This window comes from Pongo pygmaeus, chromosome 10 (assembly GCF_028885625.2).
Source record: "Pongo pygmaeus isolate AG05252 chromosome 10, NHGRI_mPonPyg2-v2.0_pri, whole genome shotgun sequence".
Taxonomy (NCBI): Eukaryota; Metazoa; Chordata; class Mammalia; order Primates; family Hominidae; genus Pongo; species Pongo pygmaeus.
Window position 1 is genome coordinate 114,627,389 of NC_072383.2, and position 12,715 is coordinate 114,640,103.

Genomic DNA, 12,715 nt, shown 5'->3' on the forward strand with positions numbered 1-12,715 from the left:
TTTGATGTCATGCAGGGAAAAGGCAGACAGAGACACCAGGCAGACACAGCAGGCCGCTGGTGGTCACCTCCCCAGCCCGGCCATCTGCACAGCGCTGGCCCCCCTTCAAACACCTCCCGACAATTCCATCTCCAAGACATGCTCCTGCACTCTGGCCCCAATCACTGCCTCTGAGTGTCCTCCACTGGCCCCGATCACTAGTTCTGAGAGTCCTCCACTGGGTAGCCAGGGATCCACGGGAGGCCACAAGGAGGAGGCAGGGACTCACGGCTTCTCCAGGCAGGGCTGCTCATGGAGGTTGTTCCCCAAGCTGAGGTGGCAACTCAGGGTTGATTTTGGAAGAGAAGGATTGTGTGTGTGTGTGTGTATGTGTGTAAGAGAGAGAAGAGGAAGAAGGCGAAGAAGGAGGAGGAGGAGGAAGAGGAAGAGGAGGAGGCAAGAGAGAGACAGAGGAGAAGAGAAAGAAGAGGAGGAGAAAAAAAAAAGAGAAGACAGCAAGACAGAGAAGAAGGAAGAAGAGGAGAGGGAGAAAAAGAGAGACTGAGAGAAAAGGAGACAGAGAGGGTGAGGAGACAGAGAGATCAGACAATGTGGATTGAAAAATCTACCTGGAAAGATCTAAAGAAAAGTCGAGGCATGCAGACGACTTGCCACAAGGCGTGAAGGGGCTGAAAATTTCGTCCTGGAACCAGGATCACTCCCCAGAAGAGTGAGGAAGCCAGCGCCCCCTGGGATGTTCAGTGTACCCCACAGCCCCCCGCCCCACCACAGCCAGGTGCAGCGTCAGGAGATGAGGAGCTGAGCAGAGTTGCTACATGCGAGGTCGCAGCTGGTTTTTGATAACTGACTGTGGGGTATGCTGTGCCCGCCCAGTGGGAGGGCTGCTGGGTGGATTACAATGGAGTCTCGCACACTGGAACGCAAGGTGTCCACCTGGAGAAGGAAAGGGATGGATGTGTATGAGAATGGAAAATTGCCTGTGATGTGCTGATCAAGAAAGAAAAGCAGTTTGCAAATGTATATGTGAACATGGACATTTTTCATTTTTTGAGACAGGGTCTAGCTCTGTCGCCCAGGCTGGAGTGCAGTGGTGCGATCTCAGCTCACTGCAGCCTCAAACTCCCAGGGTCAAGCGATCTCCCACCTCAGCCTCCCAAGTAGCTGGGACTACAGGCACGGGCCACCACACCTGCTAATTGTTTTTGATTTTTAGTAGAGACGAGTCCTCACTATATTGCCCAGGCTGGTTGCAAACTCGTAGGCTCAAGCGATCCTCCCACCTCGGCCTCCCAAAGTGCTGGGATTACAGGCGTGAGCTACTGTGCCCAGCCAAACATGGACACTTTTAATTAAAGCTGGAGGGATGAAGCATCACCTTGTGAACAACCATAATCTCAAGAGAAAAGGAGATGAGGAATGCAGAGATCAACACTTTCAGTTTCATAGGCTTCCGTAGCATTTGACTGTTTTACAATGTGCATATGTCATTTTGTGATAAAATTAAAATATTTCTCATTTGAAAAATGAATATATAAAATGCAAAAACTGATGCAAGTCAAATTCCCTCTCCAGGCCTCAGTTTCCTCATCTCTAAAGCAGGGGTGACCTTCACTCCGTTCCATGGTTTGAGCTGTTTAACAAAGTCCTTATGTAACACTTTTTCTGTGTTGGGTACCATTCCACGCACTTGACAAACATTCATTCATTCAATCTTTATGCCAAGTCTACAAGGGCGGGACTGTTAGTATGCCCATTTTACAGATGAGGAAAACTGAGGCGCATAGAGGTTGAGTAAACTTGCTCAAGCACACTCAGCCAAGAAGTGGCAGAACCAAGATTCAAACTCAAGCAGTCGGGCTCTGGAATCTGACTTTTTAGCTACTAGGCAACTTTGTAAAGTGTTAGTGAGAAAATGTATATAAGGTAGTTACCATATAAAATGTATCAGTAATTTTTGGTGGAAGGCGAGATGTTTCTCAGACTCTGCCTAAAAGCGTGTGCTCCCACAAACCCCTGGCATGGCCTCTGGCACACCGAAGCACCTGGGACCTGAATTAATGAATGCATGAATGAATGAAACCACAGCTATTTGAATACCAGCCGTAAGTTTCTTAGCTTTTATGTATCTCCATCATCTATCCCAGGACATAGCACATAGTAGGGCTAAGGGATGGAGACAGGGAGAGAGTTGAATGCCCATGTGGCACACAGTAGGCCCTCAGGAAATGACTGACTCTTACAGCAGGATGGTTTTTTCTTCCTCGTTAAGCCCCATCCTGACTCTCCCACTAGACTGTGAGCACCAAGCGGACAAGGACCCCAGCACCCAGGCCAGGGCCTGGCACACAGTAGGGGCTCAATGAAGGCTGAAGAGTACATGGCTGAGCACGTGAGTGAGTGGGGCCTGAAGGAGAGGGCAGGCCAGGGCTGGGTGGGCTTCTGTCCTGGGAACTCAGGTTGGATGACCCCAAAGGGCCAGCACCCTTGCCTCTCTGAATTCTTGAGGTGGCACCAGGCTGTGCCCTGGGCTGGGGGTGATGGGTAGGGGGGCAGCTGCATCTTCTTCTCTTAGGGGAGGTGAGTGGAGAGGCCATGGCAGGGAAGGAAGCCTGCAGGCTGTTGATGGGGGCCTGTGGCTAAGAAGAACCCACTCCTCCCTGTCTTTTTTGGAGAACTCCTCCCTGTTCCCTCCAGGAAAAAGCATCCTAACCCTGAGGAAAAGGCTCTTTAAGGAAAGTGTGTGCAGGCTTCTCCCAAAAGGCCTCCTCCTCTCTCCATTGCCCAGAGAAGCACCAGTGTCCACCCTATGAGAAGTCCCACCCAGGCAGCTGGGTGCAGTGGCTCACACCTGTAATCCCAGCACTTTTGGAGGCCGAGGCGGGCAGATCACGAGGTCAGGAGTTCAAGACCAGCCTGGCCAACATGGTGAAACCTCGTCTCTACTAAAAATACAAAAATTAGCTGGGGGTGGTGGCGCGTGCCTGTAATCCCAGCTACTCGGGAGGCCCGGGGCAGGAGAATTGTTTGAACCCGGTAGGCGGAGGTTGCAGTGAGCTGAGATCATGCCACAGCACTCCAGCCTGGACAACAGAGCAAGACACCCTCTCAAAAAAAAAACAAAAAACAAGAACAAGAAGTCCCACCCAGGAAGGCTCCCCTGCCTGAGTAAAGCCCCATGGGTAATATTAAAAATCCCTGCTATTTTCCAGGACCCCTCCACCCCCTCCTCCGAAACGTGATCTGTTTCAGCCCCTTTCACCTGCTTCCCTATTGCAGAAGAGACTCCCATTGGCCCTGGCCCAGGAAAAGGGCCCAATCAACACCTATGCTAGCCTCATTCAGGGAACATTTCCTGAGCACCTTCTCCAGGCAAGAGCCACACTAAGTGCTGAGCAGGCAGTGGGGAGCCTGGGAGTGATGGCTTAGGAGCTTCCAGTCAGGTGGACTGTGGAGCTTCCAGTGGGGTGGATCTATAATCAGATCAAGGCCATCCATGGTACTGTGGACTCTGTCTGGAGCCCAGAGGAGACCCAGAGCCAGCATGGAAGACTTCCTGGAGGAGGTGATGTCTGAGCAGAGACTGGGAGGAAAAGCTTGAGTTGAAAGAGTGGGATTAGAGATGGAGAAAGTGGCCTGAGTTAAGAGAAGGCCTGGTTTAGTGGAGGAGTTGAGAGTCACAGCATACAGCAGGTCAAGGAGTGGGTGTGTGCAGCCAGGATGGGGAGGGGAACCCGGCCAGGTTCATTCTGCCATCCGAGGGGGCAGAGAATGGGACACTTGTTCCAACCCCTCTGGTCCTGGTGCCTGCCTTTCCTGCAGGACTGGCCAATGCCCTGAGGTTTGAATTTCTAAGATGCTCCTTTCCCTTTTGTCCTCATGCCTGATATGGGTTGAATTATGTCCCCTGAAAAAGAGATGTTGAAGTCCTAACTCCCAGTACCTTTGAATGTGACTTTATTTGGAAATAGGGTCTTTGCAGATGGAATCAAGTTAAGATGAGGTTGCACTGGATTAGAGTGGGCCCTAAATTCAATGACCAGTGTCCTTACAGGGAGAAGGAGGCTTAGAGACACAGATGCGCACAGAAGGAAGGCGGCCACGTGATGATGGGGGCAGAGACTGGAGTGATGCAGCTACAGGTAAGGAGCGCCAAAGTGCAGCAGCCACCGGGCTCTGGAAGAGTCACGAAGGATGCTCCTCTAGAGCCTTCGGAGGGAACACGGCCTAGCCAATGCCTCGGTTTCAAATTTCTAGGCTGCAGAAAAAATTTCTGTTGCTTTCAGCCACCTGGTTTGTGGCGATTTGTTACACAGCCCTACGAGACTAACGCACACCCCGAGAACTACATGGGTAATTCCAGCTCAGACTGGCTGTGCTTTGGAAATCAGTACCTGGAGTTTGGCAGGACCAAAAAGGGTTAGGGACTGGCTGGGGATGATGGTTTCTCATGCCACAGTGTCAGTCACTTTTCTAGGGTTCTTGGCCCTCATAAAATAGCTAAGCTGGCTGGGGTGGCTCACGCCTGTAATCCCAGCACTTTGGGAGGCCGAGGCAGGCAGATCACCTGAGGTCAGGAGTTTGAGACCAGCCTGGCCAACATGGCAAAACCCCGTCTCTACTAAAAATACAAAAATTAGCTGAGCATAGTGGTGCACGCCTGTAATCCCAGCTACTCGGGAGGCTGAGGCAGGAGAATCGCTTGAACCCAGGAGGCAGAGGCTGCAGTGAGCTGAGATCACGACATTGCACTGCAGCCTGAGTGAAAGAGCGAGACTCCATCTCAAAAAAAAAAAAATCGCTAAGCTGAGTTAGCTGCTGAGCCTTCACTTTGCTGGGAACCTCATATCTGCCAAAGGGCCTGTCAAGTTGAGTTGAATGCAAAATACTTGAGCTCAACAGAAAGACACAGGGGTGGGGGCTCAACAGAAAGACACAGGGGTTGGGTGACCCCAAAATTTTTGTCTGCTTTCTTTTCTAAGCTTCTTTTGCAACCTATCAAGTCAAAATGCCCCTGTTTCAGCCCCTATCAAGTCAAAATCTCTTCCTGAATTCAGAGCTGCTGTGAATACTTTTTTCTAGAAAGGAAATATGTTTAAATGCCTTTGCTAAGTAAAAAGTAAAATATGTTTGTTTGTTTTAATCAGAAAATACAAAGAAGAGCCAGGTGTGGTGACTCACCCCTATAGTCTCAGCTACTGGGGAGACCGAGGCAGGAGGATAACATGAGCCCAGACCAGCTTGGACAACATAGCAAGACACCTGTCTCTAAAAAGGGGAAAAAGAAAATACAAAGAGGTAGTAAGGAAAATAATTCAGCTCTATTCCTACTCCACAGACAGAAAGAATAGGAATTTGCTGGTGTGTTTCCCTTTAGACTTTTTCTTTATAACATACAGACATATATTTTTTTCCTACTAAATATGCATAATCTATCATAGTGTGTGTGCATACATGCAACTCAAGAATATATTATTCTGGCTGGGCTTGATGGTTCACACCTGCAATTTGGGGAGGCCAAGGCAGAGGAATCACTTGAGCCCAGAAGTTCGAGACTGCAGTGAGCTATGATGGTACCACTGCACTCCAGTCTGGATGACAGAGTGAAACCCTGTCTCTAATACACACACATATATATAATATATACACATACACACACACACACACACACACATACATACATATATATATACACACACACATGCCCTAAGAGCTACATGGGTAATTATACACACATACATATATACACATATATGTATGTATATACACATATGTAATATGTACATATGCATAATGTTATATTTGTGCATGTATATACATATATGTACAGATACATATAATTGGAATTATATATGCAATTGCAACTGAGGCTGAACATTGCCAGATATTTTTCAAGCTCTAACTTGTCCTCTTTCCCAGAGACAACCACTCTCCTGACACTGGTGTCTATCATTCCCACGTAGGTTTTTATAGTTTTTGCCTCATATACAAGTATCCAGAAACTACATGTACCTTTGTTTTGTGTGTTCTGAAATTTTACCCAAAAACTTGCTATTGAAATGCACATTTTCTATTGCAATCTGTTCTCAGCACCATGCTTTTAAAAATGTTGACGTCCATAGATCTGGTCCATACTTCTTGCGATGGTGTCTCTCTGAAGAATCCTAATACACCATTCAATAGGGTTGTTTTTTCTGTTATAAATAATCCACAGTTTGTTTAACCACTCCCCTGCTGAAGGCAGTTGGGTTGTTCACTATGACTGACACATTGCAATAAGCATCCTTTTTACGCCTTTATAAAGGTTTCTTAGACAAGACCCCAAAAAGTGGAATTACCGCACATCTCCTACGTAGGACCCATCTTCAGTGCAATTGGATACTGCAAAGTTATCCTTCAAAGAGACTGAACCAATGTTACTCCCACTATTCTAAGAGATCCTGTTTGCCTACATTCTGGCCAACTCTTGAGGTTAATTAGATTTTTGGTTTAATTTTTGCCAATAGGGTGAGAGTGAAATGGTATCTCATTCTTTTTATATGACTTTCCTCAATGTGTGGCACGTCTTTTCATGTTGATTGGCAGATCAGACTTCTTCCCCTGAATTGGCTATTTATAGCTCTTGCCTATTTTTCTTCCGGGCTATTTTGTCTTTTTTCCTGCTGATTTTTAGATCTTTATATATTCCTGAGACTGATTTTTAGTCTTTTCTGTGTGTTGCAAATATTTTCTCTGTAGCTGATCTTTTCACATTGGATGGGAAGTTTTTCTCTCTGGAAGTTTTTAATTATGAGTTTGACTTCTTATATTCTTTTTTTAAAGAGTCTCATTCCAACATCATAAAAATATTCAGCCAGCTGTGGTAGCTCCTGCCTATAATCCCAGCACTTTGGGAGGCTGAGGCAGGAAGATTGCTTGAGACCGGGAGTTTGAGACCAGCCTAGTTAGCATAGTGAGACCCCCATCTCTACAAAAAATACAAAAATTAGCTAAGGTTGGTGGCACACACCTGTAGCCCCAGCTGCTTGGGAGGCTGAGGTGGGAGGCTCGCTTGAGCCTGGGAGGTTGAGGCTGCAGTGAGTAATCACACCACTGCACTCCGGTCAGGGTGACAGAAACCCTTTCTAAAAAAATAAAATCTGTTTTCTTCTAACAGTTTTAAGGTTATACTTTTCATATATAGCTCTTACTCCTCTCAAGCAGTGAGCTGTAATCACACCACTGCACTCCAGCCAGGGTGACAGAGACCCTTTCTAAAAAAATAAAATCTGTTTTCTTTTAACAGTTTTAAGGTTATGCTTTTCGTATATAGCTCTTACTCCTCTCAGGCTACTGCAAGAGTGACATTTTATCTTTTTTTTACATATGGACAACCAACTTCCCAGCACTAATTATGTATACCTATCTGGGTGTGGGACTGTCTGGACTCGGTTTTGCTTTCCCACTGATTTGCAACACTGTTGTCATAAAACAGGCACACTATGTGTCAGGCTCTGTGTTCTGTGCTGTTGATCTATTTGTCTGTCCCTGCACCAATGCCATATTGTCTTAGTAACTAGAGTGTTATCATAAAAGTTCTGCATCCTGGTAGGATGAGTCCTTTCCTTTTTAGACTTCCCTTTCAAATTTTGTCTTGACTAGTCTTAACACCAATCTTCCAAAGAAATTTTGGAGTCAGATTGATATGTTGCACACACACTGTCTCTCTGCTGCAATATTTATTGGAAGTGCACTTCATTTATAAAATAATTGGGAAGACTTGATCTTGTCATGGTATCAAGACTTCCTGTTGGTGGCTGGGCACAATGGCTCATGCCTATAATCCCAGCACTTTGGGAGGCCAAGATGGGTGGATCACTTGAAGTCAGGAGTTCGAGACCAGCCTGGCCAACATGACGAAACCCTGTCTCTACAAAAGATACAAAAATTAGCCAGGCATGGTGGTGCACGCCTGTAGTCCCAGCTACTTGGAAGGCTGAGGCAGAAGAATCACTTGAACCTGGGAGGTGGAGGTTACAGTGAGCTGAGATCGCACCACTGCACTCCAGCCTGGGTGACAGAGTGAGACTCCATCTCAAAAAAAAAAAAAAAAAAAAAGTCCTGTTGGTATTAGAGGGATCCTAACAGACAGACCCTGATATATCAATGGCTTAACACATTTGTTTCTTGCTCTCACAATGACCAATGTCCATCAGTTGGCTCTGCTCCATCTTGCAGTTTACAGCTTCAGAACACATGGCTTTCAAGGCTCTCTGGCTGGGGAAGAGGGGACAATGGAAGTGAAACACATCCCTCCCACTTGCAACCCATTGGCCAGAACCAGTCAGATGGTCCCAACCTGGCTGCAAGGGAGCCTGGGAAATGGCACAGAGCACATGGAATATTGGTGAAGACAGTTCCTGTCACATGCTCTATCTCTGCATATTTTTAGGTCTTCTTAAATTGCTATCAATTTTTCATTGCTATTTTAAGTATCTTTTTATTCATTGTGTTTTCTTATCATTTGTTGCTCATATACAGAGACTATTTTTTGTCGTATAAATTTTGTAAGCAGCAAAATTACTGAACTCTTTTATTCTAATGATTTTTGTGTGAATTCCTTTGGAATTTCTATGTAAATGAAAAATTGTGAAAAATAATTTTTTTCTCCTTTTCAAATCCTCATTCCTTTGAAGTGACTCTGACTAAAACCACCAGTACAATGTTGAATAGAGACACTTGATTTTACATGTGACTTCGAAGGGTTTGCTTTTAACATTTTGCTAAATTACATAACCCCGCTGTCACTCAGTTGTCCCGTCTATAAAAGGAGAATTATGATAGCACCTTTTAAAGGGTTGCTTTGAAAACTAGGCTGGGCACAGTGGCTCACGCCTGTAATCTCAGCACTTTGGGAGGCCGAGGCAGGCAGATCACCTGAGGTCAGGAGTTCAAGACTAGCCTGGCCTACATGGTGAAACCTTGTCTCTACTAAAAATACAAAAAAAAAAAAAGTTAGGCATGGTGGTGGGTGCCTGTAATCCCAGCTACTTGGGAGGCTGAGGCAGGAGAATCACTTGAACCCAGGAGGTAGAGGTTGCAGTGAGCTAAGATTGTGCCACTGCACTCCAGCCAGGGCCGCAGAGTGAGACAAGACTCTGTCTCAAAAAAAAAGAAAGAAAGAAAAGAAAACTAAATAATATATATGACATGTAGTTAGAACAATTATTATCATTGATACTGTTATTAGTGTTAATATTGTTTGCTATAAATAACAAGGTAGATGTTCTTTACCAGATTAAAGAGGTTCTCCTCTCATACTAGCTTGCTAAGTATGTTTTAATCACAAATACTGTTGAATTTTACAAATTATCATTGTGCATCTATTCTTTAATTTTGTAATAAAATTATTTGTAAAGACAGGGTCTCCCCATGTTGCTCAGGCTGGTCTTGAACTCCTGGGCTCAAGCGATCCTCCTGCCTCAGCCTCCCAAAGTGCTGGGATTACAGGCATGAGCCACCATGCCTGGCCAGTGCATCTATTCATATTGATAAAATAAATTACATTTGTAAATTGCTTCAATGTTGCATCATCCTTGTGATACTCAGTTGATGATGACACATTTATTTTTTAACACCATTCTGGATTATCTGGGTAAATATGTTATTTTGGATTTTTCCATCAGTGTTCTAAGTGAGGGTAAGCCTATAATTCTTCTCTCCCCTGGAACTTTCCTCTTCATCTCTTCAACTTCTACGTGTTCTCCAACAAGGAAGTCTAGGCCCCTCTCTTCTCTGTTTGCACTCCCTCTCTGCGTGACTGTCCTGCAGCTTGAATTCAAATTTTATATTCCTCAGTGATTTGCTACTTTTGCTAAATATCATTTTTAATAGTTGGTCATGTTGATGAATCTAGCTATAGTTTATTTATATTCCGAGCTAGATAATATTCCACTGCCTAACTACACCACAGTTTACTGTTGATGAATATTTCTAGTTGGAAGCTATTGTAAATAATGTTATGAACATGCTTAACAAGTCTCTTGGTACATGAGTTTCATTTCTTATATATCTAGGAGTTGAACTGCACTTGTTTAGTATTTCAGTTCATCTTTGCTGTGTTAACAAACCACCCTGAAACATAATAGGCTAAAACAACAATAATTTTTCACAGTTCCTTGGGTCAGCATTCTGGGAAGATCCATAGAACTGTGGGATCTTTGGCTGGGACATTTGATTCTCTTTCATGTGGTCTCTTGAGAAGGCTGGCCTGGAGTTTTCCACATGGTTGTCTCAGGGCAGCAAGAGATTGCGAAAGGAAGCTACAAGGCTTCTTGATGCCTGGCCTTGGAATGTTCACTATGTCACGTCACTGAATTTCACATGGGACCCATCGCTGGCTCGGAGGAAAGAGTGGAGAAATAAACTCCACTTCTTGATGGGAGGAGCTAGAGAAATCACATTGCAAATCATAGAACAGAGATTGGAGGAATTTGTGTACTCTTTTTGTAAGCCACGATATTCAACTTTAGTAGACATTTAAAAACTACTTTCCAAAACTGTTTTATTAACTTAGAAGTCTTTTTTTGGAACTATTTTCAAACCTCCTAAGGTGGCCTTAATATATATATATATATTACATGTATATATTATATGTATGTTATATGCATATATATATATATTTTTTTTTTTTTGAGATGGAGTCTTGCTCATTGCCCAGGCTGGAGTGCAGTGGCACCATCTCAGCTCACTGCAGACTCCACCTCCCAGGTTCAAGCTATCCTCCTGCCTCAGCCTCCCGAGTAGCTGGGATTACAAGCATGTGTCACCACGCCCAGATAATTTTTGTATTTTTAGTAGAGTTGGGGTTTCACCACATTGGCCAGGCTGGTCTCAAACTCCTGACCTCAGGTGATCCGCCCACCTCGGCCTCCCAAAGCGCTGGGATTACAGGCATGAGCCACAACGCCTGGCCTATACTTTTTATTCATATGTTCTTCTGTCTCCCAGATGCTCTATTTCGGGGGTCAGCAAAGAGCCAGATTAAGCTTGCAGGCTATCTGGTCTCTGTCACAATGACTCATTTCCACCATTGGAGTGAGAAAGCAGCCACAGAAAATTTATAAGTGATGACAAGTGGCTGTGTTCCAATAAAACTTTATTTGTAAAAACAAGTGATGGAAGAGGTCCCAGAAGTAGATTCACCTAATTAAAATCAAATGATCTTTGGCCAAGGAGCAAATTTTTCTCTCAATTTTTCTGTGAAAGGCAATAGAATGGAGGAAAGATTGTCTTTTCAACAAACAGTCCTAGACATCCACATGCAAAAAAGGGAATTTAGACATAGATGTTACAGCCTTTGCAAAGTTAATTCAAAGTGGATCATACGCCTACATACAAAATGTGACACTATAAAACTTTCAGGAGATAACATAGGACCACATCTAGGTGACCTTGGGTACAGTTTTGACTCTGTGGATATAACACCAAAGGCACAATCCATGAAAGGAGTAATTGATAAGCTGGACTTCATTCAAATTAAAAGCTTCTGCTCTGTGAAAAACACTGTCAAGAGAATGAGAAAAGCCGAGCGTGGTGGCTCACGCCTGTAATCCCAGCACTTTGGGAGGCTGAGGCAGGCAGATCACCTGAGGTCAAGAGTTCAAGACCAGCCTGGCCAACATGGAGAAACCCTTCTCTACTGAAAATACAAAAATTAGCCGGGCGTGGTGGCACATGCCTGAGGCTGAGGCAGGAGAATCCCTTGAACCTGGGAGGCAGAGGTTGCGATGAGCCAAGATCGTGCCATTGCACTCCAGCCTGGGCAACAAAAGCGAAACTCTGTCAAAAAAAAAAAAAAAAAAAAAAAGAGAGAGAGAGAATGAGAAGACAAGCAGAGACTAGGAGAATATATTTGCCAAAGACACATCTGATAAAGGACTGTCATCAAAATGTGTAAAGAACTCTTAAAACTCTATAATAAGAAAACAAACAACCTGATTTTTTTTTTTTTTTTTTTTTGAGACAGTCTTGCTCTGTCGCCCAGGCTGGAGCTCAGTGGCAAAATCTTGGCTCACTGCAACCTCCGCCTCTCGGGTTCAAGCAATTCTCCTGCCTCAGCCTCCCTAGTAGCTGGGATTACAGGAGCCCGCCACCACACCCGGCTAATTTTTGTGTTTTCAGTAGAGATGGGGTTTCACTATGTTGGCCAGGCTGGTCTCGAACTCCTGATCTCAAGTGATCTGCCCACCTCAGCCTCCCAAAGTGCTGGGATTACAGGCATAAGCCACCACACCTGGACTACAACCTGATTTAAAAACAGGCCAAAAACCTTAACAGACACCTCACCACAGAAGATATACAGAAGGCAAATAAAATAAGCACATGAAAAGTTGTCCCTCATCTATGTCACCAAGGAAATTCAAATTAAAACAATGAAACCACTACACACCTGTCAGAATGGCCCAAATCCAGAACACTGACAACACCAAATGCCGGCGAGAAGGTGGAGCAACAGGAACTTTCTCATTCACAGCTGATGGGAATGCAAAATGGCACAGCCACTTTGGAAGATAGTTTGGTGGTTTCTTACAAAACTAAACCTACTCTTATGATACCATCCAGTAATCGCATTACTTGGAACTTACAAAAAGGAGTTGAAAACATCTGGATGTTCATAGCAGCTGCACATGGATGTTTATAGCAGCTTTATTTATAATTGTCAAAACATAGAAGCAAA